Source organism: Rhinopithecus roxellana, chromosome 5 (assembly GCF_007565055.1).
Source record: "Rhinopithecus roxellana isolate Shanxi Qingling chromosome 5, ASM756505v1, whole genome shotgun sequence".
Lineage (NCBI taxonomy): Eukaryota > Metazoa > Chordata > Mammalia > Primates > Cercopithecidae > Rhinopithecus > Rhinopithecus roxellana.
This window is the reverse complement of record NC_044553.1, coordinates 55,003,830-55,027,174: the sequence shown is the minus strand read 5'-3', so window position 1 is coordinate 55,027,174 and position 23,345 is coordinate 55,003,830. Positions and strand designations below refer to the sequence as shown.

Here is a 23,345-nt window from a genome sequence, read left to right as displayed (position 1 = left end):
AGTGGAGAGAGGGAAACAGCGAGAAAGAGGATCTTTATGGTGAAAAAATAATTACCACAAAAAGAATGCATGAGAGAGAGAGAGATAAGTCGAGTGATAGAGAGAGGCCTAAGAAAAATGTATAAGGGCCAGGAAAATTAAAAGAGCTGGAACCAAATATACACAAATGGGGAATGGACAAAAATAGACCAAGACAGCCAATTTAATTGTCTCCTTTAAGCAATTAGACATGATTTTATTTTCTTAGTATAAAAACAGTTTCACCAGAGGTCCAAGTTTTCTTGAAATTTAAGTTCTCCAGAATGAAGCATAAAAACATTTCACAAAAAAATTATTGTGTTAAAAGCCAAATTTATGGCTGATATTAAAAATAGTAATAAAGTCCAAGTGAATGGTTTTAGGCAAAGGAAATCCCCATTACACATTTTGAACCAAAATATCTCAAAGAGAGGCATGTGTCCAAGCTGAAAAAAAAGGTGATGATTTATTGTTTGCTTTTGCCATGGATTTTATTTGTGGATTAAGAATGTATTAATACAGGGGAAGTATAGAATTTTGCTTACCAAACATTAAAAAGAAAGTTGAACTCTTGTGCTAAGGTAAAGGGATATAGATATAGAAGAAAGTTTTCCTGCATGAGTATTTTTTTTTTTTTGGCCACATTAAATAAGTATACTTATTTGTGTTTATAAGTGTTTATTTGGGTGACAGATAAATAGAATTTTAATGACGAACATCATACTTTGAAGTCAACAGTAAAACTGATTTCTTTTAATTCATAGAAACAAAGTACTGGAGTGGAAGTTCTGCTTGGACCCATGTCCAAATTATATATAATGGATATGATTAGAAGTTTGTTAGGTATATTAGACATGAAGGTGGATATATGGAGAGAGAACTTTGTAAAGGCTTCCTGAAGCCTAGTATGAACATCTCATTTCCCTTGGCCTATCCTATCATCCCTCAACTAACCTTCTGAAAAAACACATGACAGTCTGGTGTGGCATATAATACAGTTTTGCATCGAATGGGTTGTAATCTTGTGTTATTTGTTGTCTCCAACTTTGACCGTTAAAATTAGTTTATGTCAGAAACACACTTCAAAACTTTTGAGGATTATTTTCTTTCATATTTATCATTGTTTTTAATAAGATGAAGGTTGTCCTTTGTGAGATTTTGGAACTGAAACTCATCACAACTTAAAACTTGAAATCCCAAATTAAAGTTTATTTCCAGGTTTAAAGTATTTTACTTGAATTTGTCTGTTGTAAAGTTAACAAAAAATATTAATATGTAAAACCCTGAGAAAGTGATGTAATTGAACTAGAGGAGTTAAAGTATTATTTCAAATATGTTTCTTCAGCCTGTTACAAAACTGGGAATCAAATGAACATAAAGTCTAGAACTAACAAGGTTTAATACAAATATCCTTATGGTATTTGTGGGAAGCCTTCATGTAGTTTATGTGACTTGCATAAAATCAAAGGCAGAGAGGCAAAAATTTAGTCTCATAGTGTATTGATTTTAATATATATTTAAGTTGGTGCATATTTCACCCAAATACGTGGATAAATTCAATATATTTAGAAGTCTGTAGAAGTGTGGTTTCTAAAAAAGTGTATTTTCTACAACATTGTTGAGGAATTTGCATGCATTGGGAAAATTTTGCCTTTGAGAAATTAATTTTATGAATAGCTAAAGTGACTGGTTGTGTTTGAGACTAAAAGCCTGTTGGAGAATTAGACTAACAAAGGGTGAAGGTGAAGATCATTAGAGGTTTTAGAACTGGCTGAGATGGGTTGCTGGGGTTGTGTAACTGTGCCTAGAGGGCGGGGTTCCTGTACATTCCTACTTCACCAGATAACCTGCCCCCAACACCACTTCAGCTTCTGCCAGACAGATGGAACTCTCCAGCCTGAAAATCTGCACAGCCATTCCAACAAGCAGGGTAGGTGAAACTTGAATTAAAATTTTCCCCTCTTTATTTTTCTACTTAAGGCCAGATCCTGTAGATACGGATAGAATAGAGGTCATCTAGATTCTCTCTTTTGGGCACACACGTCTGCATTCTTCCTAAGAACTACCTACCTGTAAGAGTTAAAAGGTGCTAGAGATCTTTCCCAGTTAGTACTTCATGCTAGATTTTCTTTTGTGTGATTTTTTTTTTTTTTTTTTTAAGGATTTCTTTTCTCTATACCATTCATTCCCCCTTTCTATCCTGCCTTCAGGGCCCTTTCCCCTCAATCACCAGCAGTTAAAATAATCAACCTCAGATTTTGGCTCCCAAAGGCACCCATTCCCCACCCTAGCGGTCAGTTCTAGGGACCTTATCCTGAGTATGTAGGCCAAGAGGGCTCCAGGCTGGCAAATAGACGATGTATTGTTATGTTTTGTGCCTCTTGTCTCCCTCCAGATTTCTACTGTGTTTTGTTTTTGTTTTTCCCCACCACCTAAGGCTCTGCCTGAGGTTGTCCGAAGGATGCCGAGAAAAAGGATATCAGGACTGGAAGCGCTCTTACAGCAAAGATCCGTAAGTGAAAGTGCTTTTCAGAGGGGAAGGGGTGGGGTAGGGAATATGTGTAACTGACTGCTTTTGACTAAGTTTTAACGCCTGACTTTGGGGTCCTGGCCTTAAGTGTTCATCTTTTCTTAGAAAATGTTAGCAGGCTCGCTACCAACAGACGTAGCTGAAAGGATGCACAATATTTTCCACGTTGACAGAAATCACGGTGAATCCCCAGTTCAAAAGGATGTAGACACGGCAAAAGGAACATGGAGAGAAAACGAGAAAAATTTATACGGAGAAGTGGTAGAGGGAGACTGAAATAGGTCCTAAAGTGTAAATTAATTCTTTTCGTGGAAATATGATTTCTGAGTCTTATGGTTGCTACAGGAACTTCCGGGACGCTCTTAACGCTCAAACACAGGGTTATTAGCTATCCCTGTTTCAGTTAAAGCTCTTTGCTCCAGAGCCAAGAACCTGCTTCTCTCTAAAGTTCTTCTTCTTTGGATCGCCCTTCTCTCTCTATTTGTACACTAACATCGCCAACCTTCCCCAGAGCTGGCCCTCCGCCCCCAGCTCCTTGGCCTGGGTCACACCAGGGTCTCAGTCGGATTTAGCCCGGCTGCTCCGGGTCGGGCGAGGCACTGGGTGCGTGTGGGAGTCTCCTCTTCTGTCTCTTCGAAAGACTAGGGAAATGAACACCGTTCTGGGCTTGACTTTGTCCCTGCTGGGAATCTCAGTTCCTGGCTTTGGAAATCTCAGGCAAATAATTGATTAATAATGCACACTTAGGAGACTTCGGTAGTACGCTCGAGAGCCTCTCTGTCCCAGAGTGGCTGAGAGCACGCGCCAGACACAGGTTGGCTCGGCCCGAAGCGAATTTGGGACTCTCGTCGCGGTGTCCTATTAATTAGCCTTCCCGGCGCCTCAGGGACTCCTGGGTGAAGATGGAGAGGTGGCATAATGGCGGGACTTGAAGTCGTTGTGGCAGGGACCCGGCAGCGTTGTTTTCTCGGGTTTTGAACCGGTGTGGAGAAGTAACTTAAGCTGCTGAGTTGGGGCCGCCCTGGCTGCGCGGTGGCCGAGGAGGAGAGCAGCTCTCGGAACGTTGCGGCGGAGATCCCCGCAGAGGGTGAAGCCGGGCGCTGCGCAGGGAGCAGCAACGTGAGGGCGCTCTTGCCCAGGACAAGCAGAGCTGTACGTTTGGTACCTCATATTGGCTGATGCCAAGAAAAGTGACTTCAGAACCTTGGCTGGCGCCCTTCCCTACCTTTTCCCTTTCTTCTTAATCTTCTGTGTGCCACCACCTCCCCCCAACCTTTTTTCGCCTCCCAAAGTTGTTGCCTTTTGTTTACCCGGTGCGGTTTCAGATCTCAGCACTTCTCAGCTAGTAGATAAAATTATTTGCTCTGTAATGGACATCTCTTCTCCTCTCCACGTGTTACCCCACTCCCCCTTCGCTTTCTATCCCATTTTGCTTCCCTCTGCCCAAGCCTGTGGTCCAAGGTGGAGGGATCTCACAGGAAAAGAGGTAGCCTCGGGGTGGGAATTCCCAGAGCACTGAAGGCGGCCAGTTGTTGGCGAGAGGGAGGCCGGGACTCCGGTGGGCAGAGTATCCCGCGAGTGCGGAGATTCTCAGGCGGTAATCTTCAGTCTGGGAAAGGCGATGGGAAGGAAGGGCTACGCAGAACAGAGGTGGTCCACTTCCGACTCCCCCCTCACCCGCTCTCCCCTGCAAGTAAGACTCAATTTCTATGATTCAACACCGTCTTCACCAGCTCCTCTATCAAACCCTGAGGTAGGCAGACATTCTGAAAGTGTTGTGATCAGAAAAGGCATTTAAAATGATAACAAATAACTCACAAATTACGTTTGTGAGGGTGAGAGGGAAAATAAAATGTCACACTTTTTTTCGTGGTCTGTTGCTTAGCACAGGTAATCTTTTTCCGTATCTTCGGTCCTATCTTCCCTATCTTGCAGAAAAGCCGCATAGGAGGAAAGCATGTTGGACATTTACACATTTGAGATTCGTGTTGGAATGAAAGGGAATGTTTAATTAACAAACATATTTGGGTGTTCATTTTCGGCTTAGGTTGAATTTGCCTACTCTGCTGGCACTCTCAGAAACTGGAGTCGTCGTCTTCAACTTTATTCCTCCTCATCTCTTCCTATTGTCTCATTCTTTGAATCAATGCGTTTAAGGTGAAAACATATCTTCCTGCGTAGACGTTTTTGATTCCGTTGATTGAGCACGAAGACTAAAATCTGTAATGGGGTTATGGAGAGTTGTCTCTCAGTTCTTTCATTTTCTCATTGCTCTGAAATTTAATGACCTGATCATTGTTGTTTGAAGTTAAATTATCTGTTAAATTAGCCCTAAATAATAACTGATGATATTTTCCTTTTGGATTCGGTTGCCCTTGAATTCTTGGCCCTGGATGGGAGAGAAGTCTGAGAGAGTGTTTTGTGATACAATATTATAAAGACAATGAAAATCAATATTTGTGTGCCAGTGATATCACATAGGAAAAAAATCCCTTTCAAAGTAGCTGAATTTCATAAAGAAGACATTCTTTTAAAGGCTTGTGCTGGAGAAGCCTGGATTCAAGAATGAATGTAAATAAGCATCTTTGTTGATGAAGAAAAAATATGAACACTGTATTTTCATTACTCTCCAGAATCTAAATATTCAAACTCATCACATACTGGTGCTTGCTAATCTAAATCAATTCGGCCTTCCAGGGATACATATTCTCAAAAAGAAAATTTAACTTTTAGCAAAATCTAAAACATTGTTTTAGATGTGAATTTCTAGAAATCCAAAGTATATTTATTTCTTTGAGTCAGATACTAGTTTGTTTTGCAATCATTATATGAAACAATATTGAAACAATGCAGTTTATTTTTTTCTCCTTTTTTGTTTCATGGTGCTTCCATATGCAAGTATAGGTGTGGGAGCTTCCATAGTGTACTGAGGAAATGACATCTTATTTGTTTCAACAAAAGGCCCGAAGAATATTTAAACCAAAATGTACTACAGTAGTTGAAAAAGATCTTTAAAAATAATAAGCACTATTGTGTGTTTTTCCTATTAAAATGTGCTGAATGAATAATTAGAGGCTGGGATAAAGGTTGAAAAATTCAGAGCAAGAATTAGGTGGTAATTTTATTATTTGATACTTTTGTAATTTATATAATTAATGATGTCATTTTAAAGTTTGGCAAAGCTTTCGTAGAAAAAACAGAATACTCCTCCCATCCCATCAGAAATACACTAGAAGGAATAAAGTAGATTCAGGTAGAACTGGCAGAAAGAATTTTTTTCCCAGTAGTAGTAGTATTAATGGAGTTGAAAAATATACTTTTAATTATACATGGCAATCTCTGCTTGCAGGTTAGAAAACTAAAATCGATCATTCCTACATCAATAGTGTTGTCTATTACTACATTGATTTGTGTTTATTTATGCAGAGACTTTCAGTTATTTACTTACATATTTCAGCATCTGCTTCTTGATTATTATCGTGGGTTGCTTTTAATGAAAGAGCTTATATAGGAAGCGAAACACACTTGACAGATCCATTTTAAGTAAACCAGATAGTGAATTATGGCAACCCAAGGAGATTATGAAATTACTTATTCATACTTGCTTTTTAGCAATTAGGAATCTGTTTCTGATTAAAACCTCATGCTGCTTGAAAACTTCCATTCTTTTCTTCATACATTGTATTGATGTGCTTCAATAAAATAGAAAAATAGATGATTTTGTGATGTCAGATATAATAGAATGAAACTGCTAAATGAGCTTCGTTGTCTTTTTCCATTGGTATGATAAAGTTACCTTCATAACAATAAGCTGGCCATTGAGTTTATTAATGCTGTTTATGAAAAATCAAGTAGCAATCATTTGAATATAGACATAATACATGTGTTTTAAAACATCTATTAACTCTAAATTATGCCAGGGGTACTTAGGCTGAATGAGACAATCTGGAGTTCTTGAGTATATAGTTTATATATATATATATATACACTCATATTTTGTATTATTTAACATTATGTGTGATTATAACTTACAAAGATAGACATCTCTTGAACTAATATCTCACAGGAATGTTACATATCAGAATTTATTTGAACAAATAGGAAAACTAAAGACCCCGTAGTGTGCCTTTTATAAGCACAGAGCAACAGTGGGATATTGAGATGCGTTAATGTCTGTGCCTCTCCTATCACCATTACAAAATATTTAAAGATGACTTTAAAATTGGGAGAAAATAAGTGACCTAATTTATTGAGGGCTATTTAATGCTCATTTTATAGGACTTTTATTGAAGTTTGGAGGATTAATTCTTCCTTGTTAACAGTTTGTAATACATTTACCAAATACTGTTAACAGCCCTATTCTTCATCTTTTGGGCCAACCAACCACCCCCAGTCTGTGCAAGGAATATAGCAATTTTTTTTTATATTTATTTATTTATTTATTTATTTATTTTTATTTTTAGAACGATAGGGCCTTGGGAGATGGAAAAGGAATTAATCTTCTCACCCTGGCGAGCTTTCCTGAAACTACTTATCCTTAGCGTCCGCGCTGTGAGAGGTGGAGCTGCTCTCAGTCCCGCGGGTGGCTGCAGACCGAAGGTGGGCGAGTCCTGGGATTAAAAAGTTTTGCAGAAGGTTGAAAAGAGGAGCAGAGGGAGAGTTTTGAGTTTATTTATTTTATTTTCCTTTTTTTTTTTTTTTTTTTTTTTTTTTTTTTTTTTTTTTCTGTCTTGTGCCAAGTCCTCGAAGTTAACGTAGCAACGACGTGGTCCTTGTAGGACCAAGCGTTCTTGGCATTCTGTCCAGACTGAGATTCCAGAGCATCGGATGAACAGGACTTATAGCTAAAGCGTACTCACCCACCCCTCCCTCGGTCTTTTTACGCACGCAGCTACTCGTCCTCACGTGCATAGGGGTAGTGGACAGTGTTGACTTGAATTGCTCTCCCTCGCTCCAAGCCTTTCCTGTGAATGAACCCGAAAACACTCGACAGGTCGTGAATAATCGTTTTAATGAGTGTGCAAAGCGTGCGACCGGGTGCACCGAGCTGTCGGGTTAAACAAACAACTTGTACCCTGACCAAATCCGATTGTTAAAGTGCAAAGTGATGTCAGTACCATTTCCATTGCCTTTCGGAAATCCACAGATCTGACACGCGGGAGTCCAATTTTCCCCATTAAAGAAAAATAACAATATTTTTCGACCGTGTATGTGATCTTCTTTAATATTAATCTGAGCCAAACAAAACCTCATTTGGAAAATCAGAGAATTAGTCGTGTCTCTCTCAAAGAACAAATTGGAAGAAAGGAATAAGGAGGAAGAATCATAACAAATATAAAATGTCTGAGGGATAATTTCTTCTTGATAGCTCACACATCACTGCTGATCAATGTTGTAAAAATCTTCCTTTTATATATTGCTTTATAGCTCACTAAAGGCGAATGTCAGGTCACTTGTATCTAAACAACTGGACTGGTAATTTAGTCTTGTACTAAGATTGAATTTGTAGACCTGTAAGGGCTTTTTCTATCAAGCATTTAACGAAAATATTTGTTGTTTCTGTATTAGCCTGTGAAAGAATAAAGGTGTAAGTCGTTTGCACATTTATGCTTTCAAGGAAAAGAGTTAGGAGGAAAGTAATGGAAAAGGAACCCTAGTTGGCTATTATCTAAAATCATAACAAAAAAATACAAATGAGATTTTCACTGATTATACCCTCCCTCTTTTTTTGCAAAACTGCACTGGAAAATATGTTTTTTCTCATTCAGTAAGACCTATTTGAAATCAGTCGCGCATTCTCCCTTCCTTATTGATTCTTTTATCTTCTTTAATAATTCCAAACATTAAATATCACATGAAGATTAAGAAAACACTTTAAAAGATTTTTATAAAATCTTTCACACATTCCCTCTAAAAAATCTGTGGAAAGAAGAAATGTGTCACATATTTCCCCTACCAGCATTTTTTATATATTCATAATTCAAACAAAATGGCCATGATGCTTGGAAATCAGTATTCTAGTGCCACACATCTAGCTTCTTCAACTCAGTAACAACATAGGGAGATCAAAGCTTATATTTTTATTGGATTAAGTATTATATAGTACATATTTTCTATATGAAAGACAGAAAATATGTGATTCTCTGCAATCTGCAAGGTTATTTGTTCTCTTTTAATTGTAATCCATTTGGAGAAATGAAATTTTAGGGATATAGTACACTTGAATGTGGAAGCTCAGGATTAACTCACTTAACTCCTATTGGCCATAATGTGATCTACATATCTGTGTCTGTCTGTTGGGACCATTTATTTCACATACAAATATGTCTATATACAACCGATAGCAATTAAGAGAGTTAATTCAACTAAAATATACAGCTGAGGTATTTGATACAGTAAGCATTTTTTTATGTAAGTCATTGTAGTTATGTTATTGTGGTTGCTAGTTTTTATACATTTGTCAATTTAGCACCAATTGGATAAAATGGAAGAGTTTGAAATTCAATTTCCATCATTAAAACTTGGAAAAGACAACCAGGGTTTTAGGACAGTGTTTTTGTTTATTTTAACTGTTCTCTAGTAAATGTCTGTATCAAATTATCAATTCAGAATATCCTTTATTTTCTAGGAAATTTAACAGAAAAAAATAGTATTAAATCCTAGGAGCTTACAATTTTTAATTGTTTTAAATATTTTTGGGTAGGCAACAGACTGTGCAGTTTTTACCTAAACAGATTTCTTCTCTGTGGGCCGGAGTTGAGGAATTTTAGGACTCACTCAGAGGCCTGCATCCATTTCTGCTTTAGATACACAAACAGAAAAGCTAGAGGGTATGTCTGTTTTTGTGTGTATGTATGTAGTTAAAGAACTATACTATCAAAACATTAATTATATTTGAAAGAGAACACAGCATGTTGTGAAGAAAATTGCATTATTGAATTTGTATTCCACAGAATGTCTGAGAGGGCTGAAATTGTATACCTGTTTTATATGATGCACCCTCTTCAGAGAGGTGCCTAACAAGAGCAAAGAGATAAAAGAGTCAAACTTGGAGGGGAGTGATCTTAAATGTTTGGTTGGTCCTGAGCAGAGGGAATCCACATGAAAATGCAAATCACATGAAGAACATACATGGGATCTTTGTTCCCTGTCAACAAAAACAAATAGAATTTTTTTTCCTCTACCAAGCAAATACAGAATAATCTTAGCTGAATTTGGGGGAGGGGGAGTGATTGAATGACTAAGAAAATTTCAGTTTTTTTTTTTATCCCCAAGTCCTATTTATTTCACAGCTGCCAAATTTTATGTCCAAAACTTAGGTTCTCTTCCTCCCAAATTCTACATTAGTATGAATCATCCCTGATCATTTTTAGTTTTTGGCTTAATTACTAGTTTTCAGCTTTAAATTACCAATAAACTAATTAATCTGACTAATCTTTCTAAACTTCTGTTGAATAGTATAATAGCTGCAACAACAACAAAAATAAATAACAAAAATTACAATAATGACAAAAATAAACTTAATAATAATGATGCAAATAACAGCAGAAATAATTTTAAAATAATTTATCTGGCTGACAGGATGAAGATGTAATGCATTTCTATCTGAAATTTGTGGTTCACAGCTGCAGTCAGGCATTTCTCTGATTACTTGTTTCACTGGTTAAATGGATGATCTATTCCAACCCAAGTTTCCTAATAGAGACTCCCTTGGTCTAATATGGTAGGTCTTTTTAATGGCACTGAGTATTTTTGTATCCACTCCCCTTTATTGCTATGGACATGCTGCCCTGCAGATGACATTCCCAAATAAACCAACCTTGGCCGGGGGGTGGGGGCGGGAAACTGGGTGCGGAGGCAGACGTGTGAAGGGATTCTTGGGTAAAAGGACCAGGTGCCTTCTAGCTGGAGCCCTGCTGGTGAGTGGGCAAGCTGTCCTATTTGGGAAGCAAGTTTACAAAGCTGAGGAGTTTGAGAAGGGCTGAGTCACTGAGGTTCCTATGAGTCCAAAGGGATCACTGGCCCTAAGGAAGCCAGCCCATAGGGCAAGACATAAGAAGTAGGAATTAGACCCCCCAGGATGAACTCTTGATTCCTTTAGGGATAGAGAGACATAAAGAGGATAATGAAGTGAAGGGAGTATACCTGGAGGGAAGAGAACAGGTTAAAGATGTTAGTAACTGGTGGTGGTCTGGCAAGTAAAGCTCAGCCCATTTCTTCAGGAGAAGGGAAAAATGCTTTTGTGAGCTGTAAACTTGCCAAGGTTTATTGTTTAGGTGAAAGAACAGCCACCAGTTCCTAGGACTAGGCTTGAAAGTGTCCGCCAGTGAGTCTGTGTCTGCAGTAATCCAACTCTCCTCTCAGCCCCATGTTCTTCCCATCTCATGAACCCCCAGGCACCATTATCCCCCCAAAAAGAAAATGAATGAAATTAAAAAACGGATTGGGAGGGAATCAGACTCAATATTTATCAGGAAGATATTGAGGTGAAAGCAGGTTGTTTTATAACTTCCTTCTTTTGTGAGAAGGGAAGGAAAGCTGGTTAGAAGAAGGGTGATTATGGAAGAGAACAGAGACTGAGACAGAAATTCTTTGGCAGTCCAGCAGCTATGGCCAAATGGAGAAGGATCTTAGCTATAGAAGGGCAATTTTAGATCAAGGAAGAGTAACTGTTGAACATATTTTCTTTGTTCTGTTTTCTTGAAAAGTAATATAGCCTAGTAATGTATGTAAAAGCAAGATCTGTACACCTTAAAAATTACAAAGAGAAAGGCATAAATATTAATAGCAAGTTTTATCCTTTAGAAAATTTTAATGCAGATATTGTCTTCAAAATCATATACACCCTATCCCAAAACCAAGCAGTAGTTGAAGGAAGAAAGGGAGGTATAGAAAAAAAAAAAAAAAAAAGAAGGCAACTTCCCTGCTGTAGTACCATGCATCTGTCTCTTCACCTTTCACGGCAGGGAGGCTGAACAATCCTAGTTCATTTCATTTCTTCCTAGTCTTTTCATTGTAAAAAGTATGAAAAATATTCCAGTTCATGGGAATATTATTTCACTAAAGATCAGCAAAGAATGAGGTGCTTTCATTTCTGATGATAAATTCTTTGAGGTGATGTTCAGGCTTATCTCGCCTAAGCCTGCAATGGGAGAAATGCAGCTCTGGCTGTAACTATATATCAATCTATTCTTCAGTGAGACCCCCAGTCTTCTCACTGCACTAATCATAACTACTAAATTCACTCCAACTCTTCTGGAAGTACAGTTCTGCAACTTGAAATCAAACAGGAGCTTTCCATATAAAATGAAATTCTAATTAAAATAATATTTTAAGAAAAATACTCTGTTATTATGATAGTTTCTTATTTGTCTGAATTGTTCCTGTGGTTAAGAAACAATCATATGTTTCAATAAGAAAATTAAAAGAAATCAGCACTGCCAGTAAATGTGGCCTTCAATCCTGTTTCATGTACTCCCGACTGGCTTTTGAGAATTTATTTTCCAACATTTTGGTTTTAATGGTATATAACTGAGAACCTCCAACTCAACAGAAAAATGCACAACTAAAATAAATTGTGTAATACTTTTGTCATGACAGAAAGAAACAATAAAAGCAGTTATTTCAAAGTAGTAAGTCATGCAGACACTATTACACATGCAGTTTATGCACCCATTTAACAAAATTAATAAGCTTCTACATCCCAATATCTTAATGGCTGTTTAGGTAACCAGATACTTAAACCATATATTTAAATGCTTATGCACCTATATTACATATACCATGCTGCATATGGTTCAAATATGTATGTTTTTTACAGAAACTGAAAAGCTGGAAAAAATATTAGTATTTCTAAGTTTTTGACTATCATAATTGGGGTTTATATGTGATCTACAAACACTGAAGGAAAGCCAGAACCACTACATTTTGCTTAGATTACATTATGAATCAAATAAAGGGTTCTTTCTGTCTTGGGGTGTGCAAGAGTGAGGAATGTAGGGGTTGATGGAATTAAGATATCTATTTTTTTCAGTAAGTCAATATGTAGTAATTTTATTCTTTTAACATTCTACTACTAAGTAAAATAAACATATACAGTTTCAAAAGCAGGAGCCGTAAGCCCAAGTCAAGAGATGATATTTCAGAAAAGATATTCAAATGAAGCTCAATAACATTTTTTCCAACAAAGAAAATTTCAAGGCAGATACAGCCAGATCTGTTGCACAAGTGGCAAAGCAAAATATTTTAGTAATGGGCTGTAGGGAGATTTAATGGACTGACACTCTGAATATTTAAGAGGAATATTCCTTTGAAGAGGATTCTATGATTGTCTATCAAGCTCCTCAAAAGGAGTGAGGGAAGGAAAGGTTTGGAGGGTGGATTATGTCCAAGCATCTCAGCTATTTCTAGTGGTGAAAAGATGACCTGGGTAGAATAGGAAAGGGTTTGATGATATGAGTGGATCTGCAAGAGTCTATTGGCCCTATCATGTTTATTCTCTTTTAGGTACACATTTCAAAAACATATCCTTTCCAACAGGCTCTCGTTTGCAGTCGCGACTTTACAGACAACAACCAGCTTGCATTCAAGTGTGGTCCAATGCATCAGCCTAGTTTTAAAAGGAAAACAATGGACAGGAAAAATAAAGTTACAGGCTTATCAATGAAATTCTTATTCTCAGTCAGAGAATAGGGAAAAGGTAGGCTCCCAAACAGGGTGATGGGAGGGGAATAATAACTCTTTAGGTGAGTTTTGGGAAAATGCTAAGTAAAATGCTGTTCAGAAATTGGGATTAATCGAGCAGTTTAAATACAAATCTGCCGGAAATTGGAAATCGTGCTCTGTGCGAATGAAAATGAAAGACTTTATGCATATTCTAATTTTCTCTCTTTGGCTGCTATTTTGGAGGAAGAGACTTCTTTTGCTGATGGTGGGACTTTTTTGTTCTGCACAGGAAATGTGTAAATGAACACAAATGTTTTTTCTTTTGCCTTTCCATTCCTCTCTTCCATTCTCCCCTCCCCCTTTCAACAATCAGAAGTTGTTAGGGTGCGCAGTTCTGCCGCTACCGATCCCCGTGTTATTTCCCATTCCCAAGATGTTAGAGGGCACGCAATGTAGGCAGGACAGGAGAGTTAGGGCTCCTCTGGAAATCAGAACTTTGGAAATCAATGCAGAGTTTCTATTATATTTTTCGACATTCAGAGAGCTAGAGGATGAGAAAGACTCTTAGTTGAATATGATGAAAAATCATCTAGATGAAAAATCGTCTAGAAAGCCATTTCCTCTCAAACCGAATTCTCAGTGACAACTAGGCGGAAGAGAGCTTAAAAGTGATCGTACAAACCAAGCTGTGAAGACCTATTGAAGATCAGTCCCCTGTCCAAACACTTTTCCTCCTACTCCTTTGGGAACATACAGGGATGGTGCATTTTAATTACATTAAGACCTGCAAGAAACTCTAGTTTTATTCTGATGTAAATCAGTCACCTAACGCTGAGAAGGACTAAAGTGGCTCAAATGGTCGTTTTGTGTTTTGTAGAATACATAGGGGACTCCTGAAATGTGTGGGATGAAGGTAGGGGCGGGAGCGACTCTGTGGGTAGAGAATGGAGAAAAAGATTGAGAGAGGTAAAGAGAAGTGCATTTGCAGGGCAAGCTGACAATTTCTCAATTAATTTGGGGCAGAGACAGAGAGACTCCGAGTTTCTAGCTTCTTTCCTATACCCCAGATAAAAAACTGAAGACAGCCTTATTCTGAACAACTCAATTTGAAAAGAGCCCCCCTGCGTACGTCCCCGCACCCCTTTCGCCCCAGCGACCTCTTACAAAGCGCCACCCGCGCCTCCGGCGTCCGCAGAGGCCGGAGCCAGTTCTCGGCCCTGATCGTCGCCAGTCGCCCCGGCTTCGGGGAAGGAGGGAGGAGAGAATAAATAGCCCCTCTTTCAATAAACGCCACTGCCAACCACTCCAACAGACACATTTTCGGTGCCCCCGCCGGAGCTCCGGTGGCCCCGAATGACCGCTTTCTGCGATCGCGTCCGCCCGGACCCCGTCCCTCTTTCCCCTAGTCTTCAGGGAGGGGGCGCCGCTCCGCATTTAGCCGGGCAGTTTAGCACTCCCGGCCCTACCCGCGTGGCTCCAGGCCCAGGGGTCCCTTCCCTTCCCCGTCCGGTTTGGGGGACGCCAATTCGTCTAAGAAAACCCTGCGAGAAGAGCGCGGACCCTTCACTACAAACCTCACGTCAGGGTTACAGCCACATTTAGGAACCTCTTCGGAAAAGCTGAGAAATTCCTATTTTGCAAAAAGCCTTCTGTACTGTGATGGGGCTTTGTGGTGGGAGGAATCTCTGAAAGGCCTCGTGCGACCTAGGTTTAGCGTCACGCCCTGCCCAGGGACATTCTCCCGCGCACGGGAGAACCTGCACTTCCGGTCTCCAACCCTCGCGGGCCGTGACTCTTCCCCTCCCCCGCCCGGGCCCTGCATTTCCGGCCCGCTTGCTCTCCTGCACTTCCGCCCAGTCACATGGATGATGGACAGCGTTGGGAGCTGTTTTCTCTTATCTTCCAGGTGGCTGCTGGGATCCTAAACTTGTTTCTTTAATTTCTCTTTAAAATTTGAACGTCCTTTAGTTTTTTTCACTTCCATAGATTTGAGGGTCCAGAAAGCTAGAGGTGGAAAGAAAAGGCTCATTGAAGACAAATCTTTTTTGGCTTTTCAGATCACTTTCCCCTTTCTGAATTCCCTGTACAAATTCCTACCAGCAGCTGAGATTTAGGCCTCCAGGGCCTAGGCCAGTGTCTGCACTTAGTAGGCACGCAATACATGTTGAAAGAATTACTGGATAAATGATATTCTGTCTTTAGGTATATTGTGCCTAGGGTTAATGGGTATCCTCAAATCAGTTAACTTCTGTGTTTGGCTGAATTCAGTTGAAAAGTTAATAAATACTTGGTTTTTACAGGCACTTAAGTGTTATTTATTTAGGGACTCCCCCAAACAGGTGTGGGGCAAATCACCAAAAATTGTTGAAAAAACAATGTAGAGTTTTGTTTGCTTGTTGTTTGTTTGTTTTTTCTGAAACAGAGTCTTGCCCTGTTGCCCAGGCTGGAATGAAGTGACACGATCTCAGTTCACTGCAACCTCTGTCTACCTAGCTCAAGCAATTCTCCTGCCTCAACCTCCCAAGTAGCTGGGATTACAGGCGCCTGCCACCACGCCCAGCTAATTATTTGTCAGAGGGGTTCTCACTATGTTGCCCAGGCTGGTCTGGAATTCCTGACCTCAGGTGATATGCCTGCCTGGACCTCCCAAAGTGTTGGGATTACAGGCCTGAGCCACCATACCTGTGCTGAAAATATTTTCTTGAACTTCTGTATACATATGAGGTAAAATGCTGTGATTTTTAGGTTTTTGGGTTTTACCAACTCTCACCCATGCTAGAGTGCAGTGGTGCCATCTTGGCATACTGCAACCTCTGCCTCTCAGGTTCAAGCCATTCTCCTGCCTCAGCCTCCTGAGTAGCTGGGCTTATATGTGTGCACCACCACACCCAGCTGATTTTTGTATTTTTAGTAAAAACTGGCTTTTGCCATTTTGGCCAGGCTGGTTTTGAACTCCTGACCTCAAGTGACTCTCCCACCTCAGCCTCCCAAAGTGTTGGGATTAAAAGCATAAGCCACTGTGCCCAGCATTTTGCTTTCTTTTAAAACAGCTTTATTTGATAAGAGGTCAAGACCTTATGAAATGAATTTAAATTCTCGTAGTGAATTTGAGGCAGAAACTAAGACTCCTCTTTTGTTTTCCCTGCTGCTATATTATAGTTTAATTCACTTCCGTGTTGTGTCTTCTGCCTCATTCGGCAGTTCTTGTTCTCTATAATAACTTTTGTTTTTAAATGCCAAAAGAATTTTTTGTAACCAGTTAAGAGTTGTGAAGTTGTGAGACTGAATTCAGTCACTCATCATGTATTAAATGCATATCTACTGAGCACCGGTTGTGTAATCCACAGTCTGTTCCCCAGAGCATTTAATGACCCATGTTCATTGACTGTGAAATACTGAAAATATATAACCAATGAGCTAGTAATCGTGACAGTAATTTGAAATGTTATAGTTGCAAGTCAATATAAAGCATATTTATTAGCATCATTATTAAGGGGTGTCAGAGGGATACAAATAAGACCTGCTCCTACCCTCTGGGAACTTACAATCTGGTTGGGCAAAATAATGAAATGTAAATTGATAGAAACAGCTACTAAACCATATTCGGTGTCTGGCATATTGAAGGCATTCAGTAAATAATTACCTCACAATAATTGCAGTCCTGTCATTCTTAGACTAGAGTATGATATTGATAAGAAGTAAAGGAAGGAATAATTAATAAAACTTTAGGAAATGAATTTGTCCTGTACATGTCACACATGGAGATTGGAATATGCAAGTTGATTGTGTGTAAGAAGAGTAAAGGGGGCATAAGTAAAGATGAGAAAGATGTTTGATGAGATGGAGTTTGGTGGTAAATTGAAGGAAAACTTAAAGACCATTCGGAGGAGTTTCTATTTGATAGTAGATGTAATAAAGACCCATGGTGGCCCTATGAGCAGAGGATGACATTACTAAAATTGAGTTTTATTTTAAAAATGATTGTAGGCTGGGCGCAGTGGCTCATGCCTGTAATCCCAGCAGTTTGGGAGGGAGAGGTGGGCAGATCACCTGAAGTCAGGAGTCCGAGACTAGCCTGGCCAACATGGCGAAACCCTGTCTCTACTTAAAATACAAAAATTAGCCGAGCATGGTGGCGTGTGCCTGTAATCCCAGTTACCCAGGAGGCTGAGGTAGGAGAATTGCTGGAACCTGGGAGGCAGAAGCTACAGTGAGCCGAGATTGCGCCACTGCCCTCTAGCCTGAGCGACAGAGCAAGACTGTCTCAATAACATACATACATATATATACACATACATATTCTAGCCGGGAAAACTGCAGGAGAAAAGATTTTGGTGCAGTTCTGGAATGCAGTACTGTTAGAGAATGGCTATAGTCAGAGCTATCATTACGTCCCTTCTCCTCAATTTTTATACAATTGAAATTGCATTGAAATGATGAAATCAGGAATGAATCTTGCATAGAACAAAAGCCAGAGTACCACTGGAATCAGTACTACCCCCTTATTTTTCATTATTGATAGTGACAGGGGATGTTAGACATTGAGGGAAGGCAACTAACCCCAAAATATCTTCATCACCAGTTAAGCTCTAGATTTTTTTTTTGCATTTAGCATATCTACCCTTTATGCAATTGCAGTGGTTCTCAACTGGGGTGATTTTTGTCCCTTCCCTCCCCTGGGAGACTTTTCACAATGTCTGGAGACATTTTTTGGTTACAGCACCTCTGGGGACACTACTGACATCTGGTAGATAGAGGACCAGTGTATTGCTGAACATGTTAAATTCACAGGACGGACCCCCACAACCACAAACTACTATGTCCAAAATGTCAGCTGTTCTGAGCTTGGAAAATCCTCAGTCATGGGAATGAAGCATGAGCTCCAACTCTGGAGAGCTGCACTGTGAGTCCCAGGTCTTAACTTCTATCATGGCAACAATTTCAATCTAAGAAATGTTTTGCTTAGTGAGACAAATATAACTCTGAATATGCCAGTGACTTTGCCTACCCCTGAGGCCTTAGAAACAAGAAAATCAGAAGGGTACCTGCTTGGATTTTCTACTTTTTATAAAATAAAGTTAGAAATCTTCTTAAGGATTTGTCTTCATCTAAATGTTATTTATTAAACTAATAAAATGTGCCTTTGGAGTTGCTTAGCAACTTATGGAAAGCTTGCTTTTTAGAAGTTCATTTGTTTGTTTAAAACCTGAATAGGTTGTGTATTATTAGCTACATTACATAAATCAACAAAGAAATGTACACTGAAAATGGAATAAGATGTTTCAACACATTTTCTTCTCTCCTGTCTGGCAATTAAAACATTCTAATTGTCTAGTAGAATTGCATCAAGTATTCGACAAACATTATTTATGTATGAAACTTCAACATAATATTGAGTATGTAAGAGAACCAAAGGGGAAAAATTAAGCAGATTTGTCATAAAGTATGTGTTTATCTTAACCTTTCTTCTTCAAAAATCTTGTCTACTAAGTACTTTTATCAGACACTAATTATATGCTTTCTGAATAGAATTTCTCCAACACCCTTCAGTGCCTGCACCCTTTAATCATATCTCATTACATCTACCTAATCCATATCTTTTTCGCATTGCCAGGGCTCATTAACAGTTTTAAAAGCCAATCTTGGACATTATCACTCCTTATAATCGAAATGAAAATAATGCCAATAATGTTGTATTTCTAAAATAAAATTGATTATTTAAATTTTGTTCCAAAGCCATTTCTTCTTTAAATATTAATGAGAAATTAGCTTTCAAATATGCATTAAGCTAGCAGGACTGGTAAGATGTATCTGAAAACCCTGAAGCACCTTTTCAAAGAAGTTATTTTTATAAGCTGTTTTAACAGTGGATCATCCGTCACTTTGAAGGGAAGTGATCCTTGATTAACAATTGGCTGATACTGTGTTTCCACAGATGTGTGGCAGCAATACAGCTGCTATGCATGAAACAGTACAGGTAATTCACAGGATAAATGCATTTTCTTTTTCTGATTGAAAAAGATGAAATGCTTCCTCATCTTTATATATTACCCCCATTTAATAGTTATTGACAAGACAAACTAAATGTTTCACTGAAATAATGAACTATAGGCACTGTGTTTCCCATAAATTTAAAGAAATCATTGTCAATTTGGCTAGTACTTTATTCCTTTTGATTTCCTGTTTTTAGAAAATAAAACCCTTACAAATTTGCAGTTACATGACTAAAGTAGAGCATCATGGTAATGACTTTTTAGGACTTGAACGTCAAATCTTGTCTCTCAGAATGTAATTACATAGGACTAAGAAGTTATTCTCTAAAATGGAAGCTTCCTCCACCATTATAATCAAGCTTGAGATTCTTTCTTGAAAGTAATCAGGAAAAGTTTAATGGCCCATTATTTATTTATTTATTTATTTATTTATTTATTTATTTATTATGCACATACTATTGTTACAGAGTTCAAAACAAACACTAACCAAAAGTCATTGTCCAAAAGTACAGTTTTTTGAGGTGGTGTGCACTTGTGATCCCAGCTACTCCAGAGGCTGAGGTAAGAGGATCACCTGAGCCCTGGAAGTCAAGGCTGCAATGAGCAATGATTGTGCCACTCCACTCCAGCCTAGGCAACAGAGAGAGAGATCCTGTCTCTAAAAACAAAGTACAGTTTTTAGACAAGTATCCCAAGCTATTGTCCATTAGTAGTGGAGACATGATAAAGTTTTCATTCTTCTTTGAGTTATTTTCCTGCTCATTAGTTTTGCCAGATAGCAATGACCTCTTGAGTATTTTATCAGCTGTTTCTTCTAGTTTTTCTTTGGAGTATATTTATTTTTTCCTTTAGAATTTTGTGTTTCTTCTGATTTCTCTCCATTAATATGGTTTGTCTTGTTGCTGACTACAGAAACCTTTAAAGCAAAATCAAATGAAACCGTACAGTTGCTGAGTTTGGTTTGTAGTGTCATATCTTTTATAGTTGTACAGTTGCTAATAATCAAATACAGTAATACAATTAGATATGTAGGATCTGTAAGATTTTTTTCCCCAAAACTCGCTTAGAATTTTCTCTTTTAAATTCCTTTTATTTCTATTTATGTATTTATTTATTTGAGATGGAATCTCGCTCTGTCACCCAGGCTGGCGTGCAGTGGCACAATCTTGACTCACTGCAACCTCCACCTCCTGGGCTCAAGCGATGCTCTTGCCTCAGCCTCCCAAGTAGCTGCAATTACAGGCACCCACCAACAGGCCTGGCATGTGTGTGTGTGTGTGTGTGTGTGTGTGTGTGTGTGTGTGTGTGTGTATTTTTGTAGAGATGGGGTTTCACCATGTTGGCCAGGCTGGTCTCAAACTCCTGACCTCAGGTGATCCGCCCACCTCAGCCTCCCAAAGTACTGTGAGCCACTGCACTTGGCCCCTTTTATTTATTTAATAATTTTTTTTTGTAGGATAACATTGCACATACTCAGTTATGCACAAGTCGTTCACCTTTCTTTGCTTTACTGAAATAGCTTCAGTATTCAGACCTTACCAAATTTTTATGGTGACACGATAGACAATACTTATTTAAATGGAATTTCCTTCATTTTATTATCAATTAAATTAACTCTATAATAAAAAAATAAAACTTGGTGAACTTAACAACATAGCAAATCACCATAACAATTTTAAAATTACAAATATGGTATTAATATACTTTAAAATTGTTTTTGCTTTGGTAACCTGGTTTTTGTCTTTCTCTTATTAAGAAATTTTGACTTTTCTATACTGATAATCTTTTTCCTTGTCCTTTTCATGTTGTTATTTTCAGAGGTTTTTCATTAGTCAATACGGTGAAGGCTGGCATGATCATCAGCTTCCCATCAAATAATATCTACTCATCAGTGTGCTGTTACCAATCAGAGATTTTCAAGCATGAGTTCTCCAACTCAAAGAAAAGTAGCTGGATCCAGGAAGAAAGGCATTTGGGGAGGAACAACGTTCTTTACAGTGCTCAGGATGTGTCTCCAGAGAAAGTTACTTCAGCACTAAACAAACAAACAAACAACAATAAACAACTTTCCTCTACAGTATCTTCCAGGCTCTAAACTATTAGACAGGCTCCTAACTTTATCCAGATCTCTCCCATGTCTGAATTCTTGGTCATCTTCCTTGCCTCTGGCTCCACAGGTAAAGAAGAAATAATAATAAAGGAACACAAATCATATGTTTCTGTTGGGCTGACTCATTCCACTTTTGAAGCACCCAGTGGATTAATTAGTCTTATTATTGCATTTACTGTCACCTACACACATGTTTGTGAGAAGGCACTCCTCTTGGCATTTGCCTAATTGGAAAAAGGAACACTGAGACTGTAGCCACTGGATAATGCCTTGAAGTTCATGGCGCTGTGGCAGCACAAAGCTTGAACAGACCTAGCTTTTTTATTGATGGAGTGCAACTGATATAGCATCACCTTTCTCTGACACTGTGTAATAGCTTTTAGTTATTATGAACTGCTTGCTTCCAGTGCAGCAGTTCTTGCCTACCATACCAGTTTGGCACCATTATAAAGAAACATTGTACCTCTTATAGGAAGAATTTGGAGAGTTTTAGTATGGTAATCAAGATGTGTATTATAATAATTAACTGAGGCCGGGCGCGGTGGCTCAAGCCTGTAATCCCAGCACTTTGGGAGGCCGAGACGGGCGGATCACAAGGTCAGGAGATCAAGACCATCCTGGCTAACATGGTGAAACCCTGTCTCTACTGAAAATACAAAAAACTAGCCGGGCGACCTGGCGGGCGCCTGTAGTCCCAGCTACTCGGGAGGCTGAGGCAGGAGAATGGCATGAAGCCGGGAGGCGGAGCTTGCAGTGAGCTGAGATCCGGCCACTGCACTCCAGCCTGGGCGACAGAGCGAGACTCCGTCTCAAAAAAAAATAAAAATAAAAATAATTAACTGAATTCTGTGAACACACTGTTTCTACCTTAAGTGAAAGAAAAAGAGAACAACTGCAATTATTTATCTTCACCCATTTCTCATAGATAGCCAGGATTTTTCAGTGTACATTCTCTTGTCCTGAAATTATTTTCAGTTCTTGTTGGTTCTTATAGATTATTGTGAGAAAGCCACCAGCAAGAAATTTGAAATAACACAAAATGAGATTGCCCTTTGATTGTTAAAATTGGAGATCAACACAAAATAAATTAGCAAAATATGCGCAAAGTTATCTTAACAGATTAATTCCTATCCAGCAGACTTTGACTAAAACTAATAGAAGATATAACATATTTACAGAAAAAAATTTTAGCCATGAAAGCTATTAAGGGAAAGCCAGGAACAGCATAAGAATACCCTCTTCAAATATGGTTCAGAGACAAGGGTGGGGACTTTATTCTGCTGGACTTCAGTCCCAGTGATAAGGCCACTATTATTGTGAATTAATATCAGGCTAATTAAACTTGATGTTATTAAATGTTCTGTCCATAAAAATATTTTCATTCTGAATTCACATTTTTCAAACATTCTGCATTATTATTTAGCTGTCAAAGTAGCTGTGTTCTTAGAAAATACATCAATCAGGGCTGGGTACAGTGGCTCATACCTGTAATCCTAGTGCTGCTTTGGGAGACCAAGACAGGAGGATCTCATGAGGCCGGGAGTTTGAGACCAAGTAAGTCAACATGGCAGAACCCTGTCTACCCCACCCTGCTCCCCAAAATTTAGCCAGGCATGGTAGCGTGTGCCTGCAGTCCTAGCTACTTGGGAGGCTGAGGTGGGAGGATTGCTTGAGCCCAAGAGTTCAAGGTAGCAGTGACTGATCGCACTACTGCACTCTGGCTCATGCAAGATAGGAAGACCCTGTCTCAGAAAAGAAAAGATGAAAAGAAAATAAACTAATAACACAAATTTCAAATATACTATTTATAATGGTAGAAACATTTTAGTGAGCAATGATCCTGGCCTTTAGTGAGGTTTTTCTCATAACAGTTAATTTGTCATGAGTGAATAATTTCTGAGTAAAACATTATAATTTCATTTTTTCTTTCTTTCTTTCTTTTATTATTATTATTATTATTTTTTGAAACAGAATATTGTTTTTCTGTCCAGGCTGGAGTGCAGTGGCACCATCATGGCTCACTGCAACC

The 23,345-nt window shown here is 38.7% G+C and overlaps 2 long non-coding RNA genes across 3 annotated transcripts; one reads left to right on the top strand and one right to left on the bottom strand.

The window, feature by feature from the left end:
* The first annotated feature begins 1,796 nt into the window (after positions 1 to 1,796).
* On the top strand, positions 1,797 to 21,392 carry LOC104671229. Of its 2 annotated transcripts, XR_004057483.1 has the most exons (4): positions 1,797 to 1,948; positions 2,456 to 2,530; positions 7,012 to 7,147; positions 7,289 to 7,743. It is a non-coding gene; the product is annotated as an uncharacterized LOC104671229 (long non-coding RNA). The 2 variants fall into 2 exon arrangements; XR_749260.2 differs by lacking the exons at positions 7,012 to 7,147; positions 7,289 to 7,743 and adding an exon at positions 21,025 to 21,392.
* Positions 12,670 to 14,965, bottom strand: LOC104671228. The gene is made up of 2 exons (XR_749259.1): positions 14,788 to 14,965; positions 12,670 to 14,144 (listed from the first exon to the last, which is right to left on the bottom strand). It is a non-coding gene; the product is annotated as an uncharacterized LOC104671228 (long non-coding RNA).
* Positions 21,393 to 23,345: the final 1,953 nt, after the last annotated feature.